Consider the following 18,046-nt stretch of genomic DNA (forward strand, 5'->3'; position numbering starts at 1 on the left):
CCCTTCCTGCGTCTAGAGCTCAACCATTTGTAAAAAAGCTCCTTGAGGCTTTTCACATTCTGTTACAATTGACAAAGTGCATGGTGGCAATTTTGGATGACAAATCGTGTGTTCTCTTCCTCAGCATTGCACTTTTGCCATTGAAGAGAAAAAATCTTAACAAAATCATTTAAAAACATATATTCCCAAATTTCAGAAACAACCGGTCAAATATTAAAACTGAAATGCATCAGCAGTTCCTTCCTACACATTTGGCTGCTCCACTGCAAAATCTCCTCAAGGTATGTCTACTTTGAAGAAGTTCTCCTTCTCTCTCCAACCAGAGTTCTGCAACACCCTCTCTCGCTGCTCCCTCTGTGATTCCTCCAGCTCTCTGGATCTAAGACCACATTTTAACCCAGGCTCCCTACCACAGTTTTTGCATATTTTTTAAAAATCACTTTTCTTTGTACCTTTTCATATCTCTCATTTCCCTCTCCCCTGACTCTCAGTCTGAAGAAGGGTCTCGACCCGAAACATCACCTATTCCTTTTTCTCCAGAGATGCTACCTGATCTGCTGACGGTACTCCAATATTTTGTGTCTATATTCAACATATACCCATCTCATGGTTTTGATTTGAGGGAAGTAACAAAAGTGAAAATTAAATGTGGCAAACATGAGAAGGATTTATTTAATTTCACCGTGCTTAATATCTATTTTAACTTATTAGTTCCATGATGTGAACATCACAGGAAATGTAGTCCTTCCCCAATTACCCTGCATGTTGGAGTGTTAAGAATGACTCTGGAATCATAAATAGGCCAGATTATCTGAGGATGGCAGATATCCATCCCTGAAGATCATAAGGAATCCAGATAAGTTCTTATAACAATATCTAGTAATTCAATATTTATTATAACTGAAAGAAGATTCTGAAAAAAAAGAGCTTTGTTTAATTACTTGAATTTGAAGCCCCTGTGCTGCCACAGTGAGATTCCAACCTAATTCTCCAGATCAATAATTCAGATCTCCAGTTACTGGTAAAATAACATGCATTTGTACCCTGTGATGTAACACATTTAATTCCTACTGAGGGCTAATGGGTTGGACTGAAATTGTATTTTAAGGACGTATGGATTTTTTGTTTAGCGATACTGCGCGGAAACAGGCCCTTTGACCCACCGAGCCCACGCTGACCAGCGATCACCCCACATTTTGTGTATTGTATATGGACAACACACATAGGGACAATTTACAATATTACTGAAGCCAATTAACCTACAAATCTGCACGTCTTTGGAGTGTGGGAGGAAACTGGAGCACCCAGAGAAAACCCACGCGGTCACAGGGAGAATGGACAGACTCTATACAGACAGCACCTGTAGGCAGGATCGAACCCGGGTCCCTGGCGCTGTAAGGCAGCAGCTCTACCACTGCGCCACTGTAACTATTTCCATCAAGTAAGTTTATTCAAGTCAGTTAGTGATCAAAAATCAAGATATGCCAAACATCACTGGCTGAGCTGAGCAATAGGAATGTCGAGATACAAAAGCCTCCAAATGCCAGATTTTGGAACAAATGCACTGCTATCGAACTCAGCAAATCAAATAACAATCCTAGAAGCAAATGGATGGTCGATGTTTCAGGTCACAACTGATGCAGGGTCTCAAGTTGAAACGTTGACCATCTCTTTCCATCAACCGATATTGCTTGACTTATAAATTTCATCCAGCAGTTGATTTTTTACAGAGGGCGCATGGATTTACCTGGTCTTGAAACTCTGAGAAACTGAGCTAGGATTACATACAGATTTGTCAACCAAACATGAAGATTAAAAGCTAGTGAAATAAATAACCAGCAGCAAAGTGGTGTTTGTCGGCATCTGACTGATTTTGGGCCCAGAACCCGCTAATTCTCACACTCATTGACATTATTTCAGAATATTTTAAACATGGGTTTCCTCTGTTTAACATTACCATGCCTGATTGCCAGCAATGAATTCTTAATTATTTACTTAAATCTGTTATATTATTACATCTTTCTTAAATTTCCATTATCAAGGGAACAATCATTGAAAGTAAACATATTAATTTTAGAGATACTTTATGGAAACAAGCCTCCCGGACCACTGAGACAATGCTGATCTTCATCACCTGTTCATACTAGTTCTGTGTTATCCCATTCTCTCCTCCACTCCCTACACACTAGGGGCAATAATTTATAGAGACCAATTGCCTTTCAAACCCGTATATCTTTGGGATGTTGGAGGAAACCGGAACACACAGAGGAAACCCATCCGATCGCAGGGAAAATGAGCAAACTCCACACAGACAGCACCCAAGGTCAGGATTGAACCCAGGTCTCTGTTGCTGTGCAGCAGCAGCACTACCGGCTGCACCACCGTGCCGTGCTTTTCTTGACTAGATTTGTATTTGTAACACATCAGTAACACATCTTCACACAATCAAGGTGTAGTCAGCATAAACTCTCAAGGAAATTTGAGTGTAAGTGTTTTACCATTCCTCATCACAGACGATATTCCTTGCTCTTCAGTAAAATAACTTTGCCTCACAGGTTAAAAAGTCAAATATCTGAACTTTCTGTAATTGTTTTGAATGTAAAATTAAAATTGAAAAATTGCAAGGTGAAATTAGAGTGCTTTACTGTGATTCTTTTTATTTTTAAAATAAATCTTCACTGAAGTCTGCATGGTATCAGTATTAGTCAGATTGGATAATAAAAGCTTCCACAATTTTGAGTTCTTAAGCTTACCCAATGTGTATGATTGATAGTTACCTGACTGTGAATTTTAATTTTCAAGTGTAAAGATGAAACATATGGTGTGGGTTAAATGTTGTACAAATTTTCATTTTGTTTTTGCAGTTTCTGTTTGATTATGCACGATCTTATATTATGCCATTTGTTATTATGATTGACTGCTAATTTGGATCTAAATGACTTTTGGCAAAATGATCCCCTGTAACGTCCCAAATGCCACAGAAAACCATATTCTTTTTCTAACAGTTCCATCCTCTGGGTATTCATGAAGAGCCAAGAGCCAAATTTTAGTTCCGAGCAGAGATATCCTAGTCAAAATTAAAAATGATGCTAAAATTAGATGCTAGTCCCAAAAAGACTGTTCAATGACCAACAAAGCACAAGCTTTTTATCACAGATTGCTAAAAAAATGCCATTAAAAGGATTTATGAGAGAAAAACCTTTGTTACAAAGGTGTTGCCGGATATAGAAGAAACAAACTGAATATGGGTCAAGCATCAACAAATATTTGAGAAGAAGAACAAACAGTTCAGGCAACGGTATATATCCAGTTGTCTTTTGGCAATTTCCTGGCATTGACTATCAGCTCCAAACTTGAAACTTGATATTTTAAAATGGCGGTTCATAACTGCCTCATCTTTGAGGAGGCCTTGACCCAGTGGCCTTTGGCATTTGATAATATTCTGCCAAGAACTCAAAGGCAGTCAGTTTAAGATTTGGATATGTTAATAAATTAAATTAAGGGGAACGGATTTCTCACTGAGTAAAGAAGTAGGCAGGTACAAAAACCCTACATTGTGTCATAAATGTCTATAATTTTGTGATTCAATGTCAATGTTTACTTATTGGATACATTGCTCTTAGAAATGGCAGATGTACTTAATGAGGGAATTGATGCACAGTTCCATGATCCAAGTTCAATCCTGACTTCCGGTGCTGTCTGTATTGAGTCTTCACATTCCCTCTCTGAAACCTCCAGTGCTCCAGTTTCCTCCTGCATTACAGCTCGGTTAAATTAATTAATTACTGTAAATTTCCTCTGGTGTAATCGGGTAATCGTATAATCAGCGCCGGGCTAATAGGAATGTGATAGAGAATAGATTATAAGGAAATCAGTATGGGAATTCAGTTGCTAGGATAGCACTGAGAGTGGGCATAAACTCAATGAACTGATTGCTGTCTTTTCGTGTTATATGAAAACATAATGAAATAAAAATTAACTTATTTTTAACTTATATCAATGATTTGGCAAGTAGAAATCCCATGGGCTACAGTGAATTATTCAAATGACACCCATCTAGAAGATATTAGGAATCTCAAAAATAGCAAAACAATTTGAGTAAAAATATGCTCGTAAACGGAATAATGAGGGACACAAAGTGCTGGAGTAACTCAAATTGTCAGGCAACATCTCTGGAGAACATGGATAGGGGATGTTTCAGGTCAGGACCCTTCTTCAGACTGAACATTGCCAATCCATGTTCTCCAGAGATGCTGCCTGACCAATTGAGTTACTCCAGCACTCTGTGCCCTTTTTGTTAAACCAGCATCTGTAGTCCTCGTGTCCACAAAATAACGAAGGATCAATTTTCACGAATAAATTGCAGTACTGAAGGAAACAAATTGTAAAATATACAAACGCCATAAATGATGTTCAGATAGCTATTGACGTGGTTGAAAATTACCAACACATTAACACTACCCTACACACATTTGGGACAATTCATACCAAGCCAATTAACCTACAAACCTGTACGTCTTTGGAGTGTGGGAGGAAACCGAAGATCTCAGAGAAAACCCATGTGGTCACGGGGAGAACATACAAACTCCATACAGACAGCACCCGTAGTCAGGATCGAACCCGGGTCTCTGACATTGTAAGGCAGCAACTCTACAGCAGTGCCACCATGCCACTCTACATTTTACACACTAACCTACATCCATCCAATGTAAAATGTGAACTCTTTTGTGCATTCTGGAACAGAGGTGCACAGTGGAATAGATTATACCGGTTGCATTAGCATACTCAGATATTAAAAATGATTAATTATGCTTTTCATGATTTGTCTTACCAGCAATGTTATAGATTGAATTTTGGATTGACATTGAAATCATTACACCATAAATGGGGGGGTATATTGTCAATACCATTTGAAATTAGGCCCGTAACACATTACTAATCATTTATTATTCTCCTGTCCTCATATCCAGTTTATGCAGAATCATTAAAAAATTGTTTTGGAATATCCAATATTGATACCAGAAAAAATCGAAACTATGCCCAATCCAACATTGACTCCAATGGGTTTGTATAGAGCTGTTAATTAGCATAGTTTCAGAAAGTAAGATTGCAAAGAATCCCATTTCATTCTCAGTAAGCAATAAAGCATTACAACCTCACATGAATTTTACTCTCAGGATCGATAGGAATCAGCCAGAAATTCCAATGCCAGTGAGGCATAACTATTGCTGAAAGAATAAGAGAGTATAAATAAATATGTATTTCTGATCAGGTCACAAAGTAATTACGGTGGGAACAGGTTGTTCAACACAACAAATATTCATAAGGAAATATCTCAATGCGCCTTCATTGCAGCGTCTAATTAATTTGTAAATAATTCTGGTGTTTGCCTTCAGTACTCAGCAATTGCCTATTCCTTATGTTAATCAAGATATGTTTGCAAACAAACTTCCTTGTGCAAATCTTATATTTTTAAATTTTCTTATATGAACTCCTTAACCCTACCCTGAGATCCTAATTATTGAAAAATTAATTAGGACTCGATTTATTTTGTTTAGATTAATTTTTCTGTTTTATTTTTGACATTTGGCAAATTTGTATGGTTTTCAAAACTTCAAAACTTTCAAACTGTATAGGGGAAATAAATCAAAATTGTCAATAACAAGAATTATAGGAGGGTTGGGGTTTCCTTTAAAAAATCTTCATTTTCTTTCATGTAACTGCCATCTTTTTTTATTTCATATCCACAAACTCTTTATTCCTTTGGCCTTTCCCACCGAACCATAATCATTGCACTACGAAATGGTGTTGGTCAATAATTGCTGTGAGCATTTGAAAGTCAAATTCAGCACTCATATTTCAAAATTAATTATACGTACATGGCTGATATTCATTGCTTGCATCAGTAACATTAAAAAAAAGTTCTTCATTTTTTATATTTTGCCAGTTAATGTTCTTCCTTAGTTGAAGGAAATTTACAGAATTTCCCTTGCTGCATCCTGTATTATCTTATGAATCTCTTAGAATCACTTCTCGGACATCTTCTTTCAAGTGTAAAAATCCAACATTGATAAAAGCTTTATTTGTATGACAATAAAAGACTTTTGCAATCTTGGGTGCCTGAAAGCATCCATATTGCTTAATTTTACTTTGCCTCCTAGATGAATAGTTATGTTCTCTGACCTAAGGACCTATCTCCCAAGTTGTATTATTGATAGTTTATGCTAATTTTCTAATTTCTTTCTTTCTTTCTTTTTTTCTTTTTTTCTATCTATAAATATAAATAAATAATTAGAGGCAATGTTAATAGGTAACCGATAAAGGAGGATCCCAGCTACTTTGGTAACTGGGTCCCTGGAAACCTGGATACTTAATATGTAACCGCTAAACAAAGTCTGTACTGGTTTGGATTATGATATGCAGATGCCTCTAATAAAAATGTATTAAAAAATAAATTAAAAAATTTACTTTGCCTCCAGTAACAATGTCTCCTTTGTATCACGGTCATCATATTGCACAATATAGTCAAGATATAGACCAATTGTATAATTTAGTGTCTTGAATTATGTTTTACTCTGAAGTTAACTCTACTAAACTACACAATTTTCAACTGCTTCTGTCCAATTGATGAAGTCCAGCAACAAACTGGGATTGTGCCATCTTGCCAAAGATATGATTTTACTTATCTTTCTATTGTTTGATGTACAACTTAACAAATAACTGGCGCAGCGGTCGAATTGCTGCATTACAGCGCAGAGACCCAGATTCAATCCTGACTACGGGTGCTGTCTGTACAGAGTTTGTATGCTCTCCCTGTAACCGTATCGGTTTTCTCTGGATGCTCTGGTTTCCTCTCACGCACCAAGGTTTCGAACGTGAGATGAAACCTGAGCACCCAGAGGTTTATGGGTTAATCTGCAGGTTTGTAGGTTAATTTAGAGATACAGTACAGAAACAGGCCCTTAGGCACACCGTTCCACGCCGACCAGCGATCTCCACACACTAGGGACAATTTTATATTTACCAATTAACCTACATACCTGTACGTCTTTGGAGTGTGGGAGGAAACCGAAGATCTCGGAGAAAACCCACGCATGTCACGGGGAGAATGTACAAACTCCGTACAAACAGCACCAGTAGTCGGAATCGAACCCGGGTATCCGGGCGCTGCTTTCTCTATAAGGCAACAACTCTACCGCTGCGCCACCGTGCCACCCATAATTGGCTTTGGTAAATTTGTAAATTGTCCATAGTGTGTAGGATCATGCTAGTGTATGGAGTGATTGATGATCGGTGCTGACACGTTACGCTGAAGGACCTGTTTCCGTGCTGCGTCTCTGAAGTCTAATCTAAAAATATACTTATTTTATAGAAACATAGAAACATAGAAATTAGGTGCAGGAGTAGGCCATTCGGCCCTTCGAGCCTGCACCGCCATTCAATATGAACATGGCTGATCATCCACTCAGTATCCCGTACCTGCCTTCTCTCCATACCCTCTGATCCCCTTAGCCACAAGGGCCACATCTAACTCCCTCTTAAATATAGCCAATGAACTAGCCTCGACTACCCTCTGTGGCAGGGAGTTCCAGAGATTCACCACTCTCTGTGTGAAAAAGGTTCTTCTCATCTCGGTTTTAAAGGATTTCCCCCTTATCCTTAAGCTGTGACCCCTTGTCCTGGACTTCCCCAACATCGGAAGCAATCTTCCTGCATCTAGCCTGTCCAACCCCTTAAGAATTTTGTAAGTTTCTATAAGATCCCCTCTCAATCTCCTAAATTCTAGAGAGTATAAACCAAGTCTATCCAGTCTTTCTTCATAAGACAGTCCTGACATTCCAGGAATCAGTCTGGTGAACCTTCTCTGCACTCCCTCTATGGCAATAATGTCCTTCCTCAGATTTGGAGACCAAAACTGTACGCAATACTCCAGGTGTGGTCTCACCAAGACCCTGTACAACTGCAGTAGAACCTCCCTGCTCCTATACTCAAATCCTTTTGCTATGAAAGCTAACATACCATTCGCTTTCTTCACTGCCTGCTGCACCTGCATGCCCACTTTCAATGACTGGTGTACCATGACACCCAGGTCTCGCTGCATCTCCCCTTTTCCTAGTCTGCCACCATTTATATGATCAAAGATGTAAGATTGGATCTACTTGAAAATAATATTACTATGCAAATCTATCATAAAGGCAATTTATTCAGTGTAGATTACAGTAACAATATTTCAGAGTAAAATAATGGTCATTAAGAAATTGGCTCGGGCACCTACTTGCAAGAATTGGCTCAGAGTGGTTAATGTTTTCCTGCATCTGTTTCAATCCTCATGATGCTGCAAGATAAGCACTACTAAATTGGATTCTTTAGCTGCAATCCACAACCTTTGTTGACCACTCACAACATAGCTAGCAGCACATTGGGCAGGATTTGACAATGGGATCCCACTAAAATGACATCCTGCTATATCTCCACTGTGAAATCAATATCTTCAATATAGCATCCGCAAGATTTGGCTTTCAATGCTCAGGGTGAATGAAACTGTTTCACTGGTGGTACCTTCACACTGCACAGTTATTTTGGCATAAACTATATCCCCGCTATGATTTTTCCCCCTCTTTAACCATCTTCAATCTTAGGGGAGCATGGATCACTTGCAGTACTGCTCTCAATTAGGAAAGACGATTACTTTGTATTGCCTACTGTCACAGTAGGTTGCAAGCTTCCCTCTCCCCTTCATTGTACTGTGGCATCCATGGGGAGAGTACTTTAAGCTCCCCATCTCCTCTCAGTTGATGCTATGTTATTTGCAGCCTGACAGCAGACTCTGTTCTGAGCTCTTTCATGGGAGGAGATTACCAGGAAGACAAAGAGAAAGGTTTCAAGGATGTGCTCAAATGTTCTTTGAGATGTGTAATATCTTCATTTACTCCTGGGAACTTAGAAAGAAACATAGAAGCGTAGAAAATAGGTGCAGGAGGAGGCCATTCGGCCCTTCGAGCCAACACCGCCAATCATCGTGATCATGGCTGATCATCCCCAATCAATAACCCGTGTGGGTTTCGGCCAGAAACGTTGCCTATTACCTTCGCTCCATAGATGCTGCTGCACCCGCTGAGTTTCTCTAGCATTTTTGTCTGCCTTTGATTTTCCAGCATCTGCAGTTCCTTCTTAAACAATAACCCGTGCCTGCTTTCTCCCCATATCCCTTGATTCCACTAGCTCTATCTAACTCTCTCTTAAATCCATCCAGTGACTTGGCCTCCACTGCCCTCTGTGGCAGGGAATTCCACAAATTCACACCTCTCTGGGTGAAAAAGTTTTTTCTCACCGCAGTCTTAAATGGCTTCCACTTTATTCTAAGACTGTGGCCCCTGGTTCTGGACTCGCTCCACATTGGGAACATTTTTCCTGCATCTAGCTTGTCCAGTCCTTTTTATAATTTTATATGTTTCTATAAGGTTCCCCCTCATCCTTCTAAACTCCTATACAAGCCTAGTCTTTTCAATCTTTCCTCATATGACAGTCCCGCCATCCCAGGGATCAATCTCGTGAACTTACGCTGCACTGCCTCAATCACAAGGATGTCCCTCCTCAAATTCGGAGACCAAAACTGTACACAATACTCCAGATGTGGTCTCACCAGAGCCCCTATACAACTGCAGAATAACCTCTTTACTCCTATACTGAAATCCTCTTGTTATGAAGGCCAACATTCCATTAGCTTTCTTCACTGCCTGCTGTACCTGCACGCCAACTTTCAGTGACCGGTGTACAAGGACGCCCAGGTCTCGCTGCACCTCCCCCTTGCCTAACCTAACCCCATTGAGATAATAATCTGCCCCCTTATTTTTGCCGCCAAACTTCTGGCTCATGACTGCTCAAAGTGGGGAAAGAGTATTAGAGGTAGTATAAAGAACCTCAAGATATTGCATTGGGAGCATATAGAAGCCCTTGGCAAACAGTGACAGGAGTGGACCGCCTCATAAACTACTCACCTGCTCATCAGACCAGCTTCTCCTGCTTCACCTGTGGAAAAGTCTGCAGTTGCTAACCTTGGCATCATTAGTGGCCTCATAACCCCAAAAAACTCGAGTGGAAGCAATAATCCTTGATCTCGAGTGACTACTTAAGGTGAAGAGGAAGGAGACTTTAAGGTATGATCTTCTTGTCAATGATGAGTAGAGTGAAGAAGTGGCTATTCCTGCAGCTTCTGAGGGGAACCGCACAAGTCCCATTGTAACTCATGACACTGTGTGCAAATGGCCAGAAATGTAAATCTCAAAGAATATTTGTGGGTATTCCAACAGCACATTAGCACTGTATGCAGTATAATCTAGAACATCCAATGAAGATGAAATCTAATCATTAGGCAACACAGTGGACTTCTAATAAGTGGCAAGGGCAAAATTCTATCTGCAGTTAATAAAGAGACCACCATTTTGTGTTTCTCACTGTGAATCTGCTAATAGCCTTAGGATTTGTTGCCTTCTCTGCCATCATGAAGAAAAATCAATGAATTTCAGTTATTTATGAACTGCAAATTAACTTGAAAACACTAAGCTCTATTGCATGAGATGTATGCCAATTTCACTAATAATCTGAGCCATAATTGTGAATTTCATACTCCAACATTATTTCCTTTATGAATGTAATTGTCATTTCCTCAGATAAATAGTTCAAATATATTATATATTTAAAAATAATGTTAAAAACAATTATTTATTTATCCGCTTAGTTATTCATTCATCTGAACATCACTGGCAAGCACAACATAAATTGCTCAATACTATCTGGTGTGAGCCTCCTTCTTTAATCCTTACAGTCCTTTGATGAAGATGCCCCGACAATGCTACAGGGTTGGCCATTTCATGGCTTACATCCAGTGATAATGAAGGAACAGCAACATATTTCCAGGTAAGAATTTTATGTGGGTAGATGGCACACTTGCCAGTAGTGATATTACCATATGGAGCATGGAACGAGGCCCTTCATCCCACCAAGTCCATGCCGACTAGTGATAACCCCGTACATTAGCACTATCCTACACACTAGGGACAATTAACAGAAGCCAATCAACCTACAAACCTGTACGTCTTTGGAGTGTGGGAGGACCCAGAGAAACCCCACACAGTCACAGGGAGAACGTGAAACAGACAGAAGCCGAGGTCAGATTCGATCCTGGGTCTCTGGCGCTGTAAATCCACAACTCCACTGCTGTGCCACTGAGCAACTATCTACTGTACTTGTGCTATCGTGTTCAGGAATCTTTGGACATGTACCTTTGTTCCTCAATATTCTCTAGGGTCCTGCCAGCCATAGTGTATGCCCTATCTTTATTTGGTCCCCGAAAGAGTAGATGCCAGTATTGTACTTGTACTGGGTGCTTGGTGAGTGAATCAGCTAGGTCAGGAGTGCTGTTTTAGCTATTTTCATTGCTCTCTGTTTCTTGATATCATATGCAGTGAATTGAAATGGCTGAAGACTGGCTTCAAAGATTGGAACAGGAACTTCTTTAGCCAGAGGGTGGTGAATCTGTAAAAATCCATTGCCATGGATGTGTCAGAGACCAAATCATTGGGTATTTTTAAAGCAGAAATTAATAGGTTATTGAATAGTAAGGACTTTGAAGGCTACGGGGAGAAGGCAGGAGAATGGGGTTGAGTGAGAAAAATTGATCAGCCTTGATCGAATGGCGGAGCAGACTCAATGGGCTGAATGGCTTATTTCTGCTCCTATATCTTATGATCTCAATCAAATGTCTGATGAGAATTTGTTCATGGAACTGTTATTTACAATATTTCAACTTTTGCCTTAATCTTTCCGTTTGTTCCAAATTTTCATTAACTCACTGTTAAAATAAGTTACCAGACAAAATACTACCTTCTCCTTTCCAGTTTCTGCTTGAGCAATCTTTAATGTGATTGTCTGTACATTTGTCCTCACGCGTTCATTGTTGTTGGATGCCAAGGACTCAGTGTTCAGAAAAGAGGAAATTAATTTCACCGATATTGCTGTTTATGAGAATAGACACAATAAGCTGGAGTAACACAGCAGGACGGGCAGCATCTCTGGATGACGTTTCAGGTCGAGACCCTTCTTCAGACTTGTTTATGCAATCAGTGGGGAACATTGTTATTTTCCCACCAAATACACAAAACTGTCACTGCAGTGGTCTCCTCTACAGCTGATAACTATTGATTTCAGCAGAAACATCCAGAAATCAATGGAAATTTTTGATCAAGTTCATGAACTAACCAATGTTGTCCCGGCAAGGCCACCAGCATAATCAAGGATGAGTCTGGCCCCGGTCATTCCATCTTCCCCTCTCCCCCATCAGGCAAGTGGTACAGAAGTATGAAAGCGCATACCTCCAAATTCAGGGACAGTTTCTTCCTCGCTGTCAACAGGCAACTGAACCATCCTATCAACAACTGGGGAGCTGTCCTGAGCTACTATCGACCTCACTGGAGTCCCTCAGACAATATTTATTTGGACTATGCTGGACTTTATCTTGCACTAAATGTTATTCCCTTATCCTGTATCTGTACCTGTGGATGGCTCGATTGTGATCATATATAGCCATTTCATTGTACCTCAGTACATGTGACAATAAACTAAACAAAACGAAACTAAATAATGAAATAATTATTTTTGGTGAAAAGGGAAAAATATAAAAGGAACCCGAGGGGCAGCTTTTTCATATAGAGGGTGGTGCATGTATGGAACCTGCAGCCAGGGAAAACAGAAGAGAGTGTTACAATTATGACATTTAAAAGACTCTTACATAGGTACATGGATAGGATTGGAGGGATATCGGCCAGATGTAGGTAAGTGGGACTAGTTTTATTGAGAAACTTGATTTGCATGGTTGAGTTGTGCCAAAGGACACTGTATAGCTCTATCACTCTTTTTTTGCAATGGATAATTGCTGAGTCTACAGCGATATCCATTAATAAGGTGACCAAGTACAATTATAGTCCGAATTGTAGAGCGATGAAGTCCAATGAAATATGTGGGCCTATATGGATTAAATACCAGAGAATCAGACTGGAAGTAAAGGAGTGATCAGAGTGTTATACAGGATGGAAACAACATCTTAATTCATATGGAAGTGCCAGTCTCAAATGTCTGGAATTTGCCTGTATCATAGAAACATAGAAAATAGGTGCAGGAGTAGGCCATTCGGCCCTTTGAGCCTGCACCTCCACTCAATATGATCATGGCTGATCATCCAACTCAGTATCCTGTACCTGCCTTCTCTCCATACCCCCTGATCCCTTTAGCCACAAGCCACCTGACTCCCTCTTAAATCTAGCCAATGAACTGGCCTCGACTACCTTCTGTGGCAGAGAAATCCACAGATTCACCACTCTCTGTGTAAAAAATGATTTTCTCATCTCGGTCCTAAAAGACATCCCTCTTATCCTTAAACTGTGACCCCTTGTTCTGGACTTCCCCAACATTGGGAATAATCTTCCTGCATCTAGCCTATCCAACCCCTTAAGAATTTTGTAAGTTTCTATAAAATCCCCCCTCAATCTTCTAAATTCTAGCGAGTACAAGCCGAGTCTATCCAGTCTTTCTTCATATGAAAGTCCTGCCATCCCAGGAATCAGTCTGGTGAACCTTCTCTGTACTCCCTCTATGGCAAGAATGTCTTTCCTCAGATTAGGAGACCAAAACTGTACGCAATACTCCAGGTGTGGTCTCACCAAGACCCTGTACAACTGCAGTAGAACCTCCCTGCTCTTATACTCTTATGTTGGAGGAGGAGCCATCTTGGTGAACGGCTGCTAGCCAGCAGCCGTCCGTTTTAAATCCGTTTTTTAATCGTTTTTAGTGAGTCCTGTTTTTTGTTTGTAGGGGATATGGTCTTTTTAATGTGGGGGGTAGGTGTAAACTTTATTTCTAGGTCCCTACCTGGTCGGTGTGGCAGCCTTTTCTCCGGGCTGCCCGTCGACCCGTCCTCGTGGCCTACCTGCGGGCTTGGAGCACCGTTTCCTGGCGGGGACCGCCCAGCACCTCGGCCTCGGCGGCGGCACAGCATTGGAGCGCTGGAGCGGAGCGGGCGACGCCTTGCCTGGGTCGCCGCGCTGGAGCGACGCGCTGGAGCTCTGGCGAGCTGGACCGCCGAGAGCAACATCTCCGGGCTGCGGGTCTGCGGAGCAGAGAGGCGGCAGTGTGGAGAGGCGGCGTGCGGAGAGGCGGCGGAGCGGAGCGGGCGGCGCCGACTTTTTCATCGGGAGCCTGGGAGCTCCAAACCGGCGCGGCCTTGTCGGCTTCGGCAGCCGCGGGCTCCAACCAGGAAGCGGCCGTTCCAGGTGACCCAGCCGCCGAAAGGACTCTCCCGACGCCGGGGCAAGACCACCCGGTGAGAACGGCCAGGGACATCGGGCCTCCGTAGAGGCAATTGCGGTGGCCTCAATAGGCCTGACTTTGGGGTGAACATGGGGTGGGGACTGGACATTGTGCCTTCCCCCACAGTGCTACCCACTGTGGGGGGATGATTTTTTTTTGTCTAATTGTAGTCCTGTAGGTCTGTGTCCAAGATGGCTGCCGTGAAGAGAGAGTGGACGCTGGCGCGCTTTGGCTGCCGCTGCTCCCTCTTCACACTGTGTTTTTGATTTTCTGTTTTTGGATTGAATTCTGTTTTTTAATTTGTGTCTCTGTGATGTCTTTATTACTTGTTATATTCCGATTATATGTTCCGATTACTATGTAAGGTGTCCTTGAGATGTCTGAAAGGCGCCCATTAAATAAAATGTATTATTATTATTATTATACTCAAATCCTTTTGCTATGAATGCTAACATACCATTCGCTTTCTTTACTGCCTGCTGCACCTGCATGCCTGCTTTCAATGACTGGTGTACCATGACACCCAGGTCTCGCTGCATCTCCCCTTTTCCTAATCGGCCACCATTCAGATAATAGTAATAATCCTTCTTAATCTTTCATATCATGGACCTGTCCAATGTATTTTAAACATTGTCATTGTATGGGTCTTACCCACTTCCTCTGGCAACTCTTTCCATAGACTCATTGCCTTGTGTTTGAAAAACTGCCCAACAGGTCCCCTTTAAATCTTTCCCCTCTCTCTTTAAACCCATGCCTTCTAGTTTTAGACTCCCTTACCCTGGGAAAAGACCATAAACATCCAGCTTATCTGTGCCCCTCATAATTTTATAAACTTATATAACCATATAACAATTATAGCACGGAAACAGGCCATCTCGGCCCTTCTAGTCCCTGCCGAACTTCTATCACATCATTCCTTTAACCCATTCATTTAATGGAAAACAGTCCCAGCCTATTCAGACAATCCATTTCACTCATATCCCATGGCCCCAGCAACATATGTGTCGCGCCCTGGCCACTCTCTCCTCCCCTCTCCCATCGGGCAGAAGGTATAGAAGTGTGAAAATGCATACCTTCAGATTCAGGGACAGTTTCTTCCCAGCTGTTCTCAGACAACTGAATCATCCCACCACAACTAGAGAACAGTCCTGAACTATTATCAATCGCATTGGTGACCCTCAGACTATCTTTGATTGGACTTTACAGGCATTCCCTTGCACTAAACGTTAATGGCTTGATTAGAATCATGTATTGTCTTTCCGCTGACTGGTTGGTACGCAACAAATGCTTTTCACTGTACAAGTGACAATAAACTAAACTGATAACTGATCTTTTCAGCATTCTCTTTAGCTTAATCACATCATTCCTCTAGTACCTCAACCAGAACTTTACAAAACAGTCCAGGTAGAGTCTTACAAATGACTTGTAAAGCCATAACATCAACATAACTACCAAAAGTGTATCACTTTGCACTTGTCAGAGTTAAATTCCATCGGCTATTACTTCGCCCACTTTCCTCGTTTAGCTTAGTTTTAAGGACCTGTCCCACGAGCATGCGACCTGCATGCAGCAAGCGCAACCAAACCGGAAGCGGGGGCCGTGCGGAGGTCGAGTGATCCCCGTACAGGGCTGGTCCCACCAGCATGCGCCTGCATGCAGCAAGCGCGACCAAACTGGAAGCGGGGGCCGCGCGGAGGTCGAGTGAGTGACGTGAAGTTCGAGCAAAGTCCACGGGAAGTTCGCGTGTGACGGGACCAGCTCCGCACAACTCCATACGGCTCTGGCGATCGAAGTAGGACCGGCCCCGCGAGGCCATACGGCTCAAGCGACCACGTTAGGTCGCGCTTGCTGCATGGAGTCGCATGCTCGTGGGACAGGTCCTTTAGAGATTTAGATGCAGCATGGAAACAGGCTCTGTGGCCCACCAAGTCCATGCCAGCCATCAATCACAAGTTCACATTTGTCCTATGTAATCCCACTTTCTCATCCATTCCCTACACACTAGGGGCAATTTACAGGGGCCAATCAACCTACAAACCCATATATCTTTGGGATGCGGGAGAAAACCAGAACACCCGCAGAAAATTCACAAGGTCACATGGAGAACGCACAGACACCTCATGAGGAAAACGTGCAATTGTCAGGATCATGTTGCAACCTTGAACGATTTCCTTTACCGTGCACTTCTCCATCAATTTTGGTGTCAACTGCAAACTTACAATCATGCCACCTACAAATGCAACCAATGCATTAATCCTTTGGGATGTAACACGATAAATAGAATGTGCAACTCAATAATGCTGTTTAGATATCTTCAGACCTACACAATATAGTTTATAAGACGTGTAGCTCAGTCATTACATATTGGCTAAACTGTGGGAATCTAAAGGGTAAATTGAGATGTTATGAACATTTTTCCTAGGGCATCCAATGACGTCCAAGCTGTCTGATTATCAAACTTACCAAAAGAACTGAATAATAAAAAGAAATATAATCTGAACACTGTTCATATTAAAGGAGAATGTTAACAAAATTGGTAAGGAAGCAGGAGCTCAAAACTGTTATATCAATTAACCAAAGGAGTGAGACGTAACAAAGTATAGTTTTATGTGCGATGCTCTGGTAGGGAGGAGCGGCACCCATGTCGGGGCGGCCCAGCCCGAGGGAGGTACGGCGCCCATGTCGGGGCGGCCTGGCGCGGGGCTGAGACGGTAACGGTACTCACGTGGGGGCGATCCGGCTCAGGGCTGGAACGGTGCTCCGGTGGCTGGGACGGTGTTCTGGCGGTGGTGGCCTGAGTCCGGGGTTCGGCCGCGGGCCAGCGGCTGCGTCAGCAGGACTGGTGGGCGGCAGCTTCGACCACCCCGGGGCGCGGTGATTGAGCCGCAGGACAGTTTTTAACATCGCCCGGTGAGGTATCGTCTCAGCGCAGAGGGAGAAGAGGAGGGAAGAGACTGCAGCCCTAAGACTTTTGCCTCCATCACAGTGAGGAGATGCTGGGTGGACTCACTGTGGTGGATGTTAATATGTGTTTATTGTTGTTTTTTATTGTATTGTATTGTATGTTTGACTGCTGCAATTTCGTTCAGACTTCGATCTGAATGACAATAAAGGCTATCTAATCTAATCTAATCTAATGTGCGATGCTCCGGTATTCCCTGGGAAACGTCTTCTCATTTTGCACTGTACAATTGTTGCTTTGCAAGATGACAATAAAGGTTGATTGATTGATTGATTGATTGATTGATATAGCAAGTAAATAATTACTAATTTCTGATTTAAGGTAGGTTTATTATGGTCAGGTGTACTGAGGTGCAGCAAAAAGCTTTGTTTTGCATGCTATCCAATCAGATCAGATAATACAATACATAAATACAATCAAGTCAAACTCAAGTACAATAGATCGAGTGAAAGGGGAGGTACAGAGTGCAGAATATAGTTCTTAGCATTGTGCCGCATCAGTTCCATAAACCAAATCTAAAGTTCACACTGGGATGGAAGTGAATCGTACAATACCCCAGCTTATGGAAGAACTGCCAGAAGTCTGATAATAGAAGGGAAGAAGCTGTTTCTGAGTCTGGTGTTACGCACTTTCAGGAGTAGGGAGAAAAAGGAATGACCAGGATGGGATAAGTATTTGATTATGATGGCTGCATTTCTGAGACATTGTGAAAATATAGATGAA

The sequence above is a fragment of the Amblyraja radiata genome, chromosome 2, assembly GCF_010909765.2.
Source record: "Amblyraja radiata isolate CabotCenter1 chromosome 2, sAmbRad1.1.pri, whole genome shotgun sequence".
Taxonomy (NCBI): domain Eukaryota; kingdom Metazoa; phylum Chordata; class Chondrichthyes; order Rajiformes; family Rajidae; genus Amblyraja; species Amblyraja radiata.